Here is a 2,500-nt window from a genome sequence, read left to right as displayed (position 1 = left end):
AACATTTTTGTCATTTTTGTCATTTATTTTTGCCATTTTTTTCCAACATTTTTGACATTTTTTTCCAACATTTTTTTTAACATTTTTTTCAACATTTTTGACATTTTTTCCGACATTTTTGGTTTCTTTTTAACATTTTTGCCAAATTTTGAAAAAAATGTCAAAAATGTTGGAAATAAATGTCAAAAATGTTGGAAAAAAATGTCAAAAATGTTGAAAAAAATGTTGGATATAAAGGGGACAAAAGTGGTTGGAAAAAGGTGACAGAAACGTTGAAAAATAGTGACAAAAATGTTGGAAATAAGTGACAAAAGACATTTTATTAAAACACAAACCAACCAGGAGCCCTGAAGGCAACATTTTTGTCATTTATTTTTGACATTTTTTTCAACATTTTTGACATTTCTTTCAAAAAATGTTTACATTTTTTTCAAAATTTTTGGTTTCTCTCTAACATTTTTGCCAAATTTTTAAAAAAATGTCAAAAATGTTGAAAGAAATGTCAAAAATGTTGGAAATAAATGACAAAAATGTTGGAAAAAAATGACAAAAATGTTGGAAAAAATGGCAAAAAATGTTGGAAATAAGTAACAAAAATGGCAAAAAATGTTGAAAAATAGTGAAGAAAATGTTGGAAATAAGTGACAAAAGACATTTTATTAAAACACAAACCAAACAGGGAGCCCTGAAGGCAACATTTTTGTCATTTATTTTTGACATTTTTTTCAACATTTTTTCCCAACATTTTTTTCAACATTTTTTCAACATTTTTGACATTTTTTCCGACATTTTTGGTTTCTTTCTAACATTTTTGCCAAATTTTGAAAAAAAATGTCAAAAAATGTTCAAAAAAATGTTGAAAATAAATGACATAAATGTTGGAAAATAAATGACAAAAAATGACAAAAATGTTGGACAAAAAATGACAAAATGTTGGAAAAAAATGGCAAAAATGTTGAAAAAAAATGCAAAAATGTTGGATATAAAGGGGACAAAAGTGTTAGGGAAAAAGGTGACAGAAACGTTGAAAAACAGTGACAAAAATGTTGGAAATAAGTAACAAAAAATGACAAAAAATGTTGGAAAAAAAATGGCAAAAATGTTGGAAATAAGTGACAAAAGACATTTTATTAAAACACAAACCAACCAGGAGCCCTGAAGGCAACATTTTTGTCATTTATTTTTTGACGTTTTTCCAACATTTTGACATTGTTTTCAACATTTTTTGACATTTTTTTCAACATTTTTTCAACATTTTTTCAACATTTTTGGTTTCTTTCTAACATTTTTGCCAAATTTTCAAAAAAATGTCAAAAATGTTGAAAAAAATGTCAAAAATGTTGGAAATAAATGACAAAAATCACAAAAATGTTGGAAAAAAATGGCAAAAAATGTTGAAAAAAAATGCAAAAAATGTTGGAAATAAGTGACAAAAGACATTTTATTAAAACAAAATCCAACCGGGAGCACTGAAAGGCAACATTTTTGTCATTTATTTTTGACATATTTTCCAACATTTTTGACATTTGTTGCAACATTTTGACATTTTCAACATTTTTGACATTTCTTTCAAAATTTTTGACATTTTTTCGAAATTTTTGACATTTTTTCAAAAAATTTTGACATTTTTCGTCATTTTGGTTTCTCTCTAACATTTTTGCCAAATGTTGAAAAAAAATGTCAAAAATGTTGAAAAAATATCAAAAATGTTGGAAATAAATGACAAAAATGTTGGAAAAAAATGACAAAAATGTTGAAAAAAATGGCAAAAATGTTGGAAAAAAATGACAAAAAATGTTGGAAATAAATGACAAAAAATGTTGGAAAAAAATGACAAAAATGTTGAAAAAAAATGCAAAAAATGTTGGAAATAAGTGACAAAAGACATTTTATTAAAACACAAACCAACCAGGGAGCCCTGAAGGCAACATTTTTGTCATTTATTTTTTGCCATTTTTTCCCAACATTTTTGACATTTTTTCAAACTTTTTGACATTTTTTCAACATTTTTGGTTTTCTCTAACATTTTTGCAAATTTTTGAAAAAAATGTCAAAAATGTTGAAAAAATGTCAAAAATGTTGGAAATAAATGACAAAAATGACAAAAAATGTTGGAAAAAAATGACAAAAATGTTGAAAAAAAATGCAAAAATGTTGGATATAAAGGGGACAAAAGTGTTAGGAAAAAGGTGACAGAAACGTTGAAAAATAGTGACAAAAATGTTGGAAAAAAATGGCAAAAATGTTGGAAATAAGTAACAAAAATGGCAAAAATGTTGGAAATAAATGACAAAAAATGACAAAAAATGTTGGAAAAAAAATGACAAAAATGTTGAAAAAAATGCAAAAATGTTGGATATAAAGGGGACAAAAGTGTTAGGAAAAAGGTGACAGAAACGTTGAAAAAATAGTGACAAAAAATGTTGGAAAAAAAATGGCAAAAAATGTTGGAAATAAGTAACAAAAATGGCAAAAATGTTGAAAAAAAGTAACAAAATGG

General features: G+C 25.2%; 1 protein-coding gene across 1 annotated transcript in view; it reads right to left on the bottom strand.

Annotated features, from left to right (window-relative positions):
• LOC144533812 (kinesin-like protein KIF26A) overlaps positions 1 to 2,500 on the bottom strand; it is a 52,722-nt gene that overhangs the window by 20,418 nt on the left and 29,804 nt on the right. The window lies entirely within an intron of this gene.

This window comes from Sander vitreus, chromosome 18 (assembly GCF_031162955.1).
Source record: "Sander vitreus isolate 19-12246 chromosome 18, sanVit1, whole genome shotgun sequence".
Classification (NCBI taxonomy): Eukaryota; Metazoa; Chordata; class Actinopteri; order Perciformes; family Percidae; genus Sander; species Sander vitreus.
The sequence above is the reverse complement of the archived record's forward strand: the minus strand, read 5'-3'. Positions and strand labels throughout refer to the sequence as shown.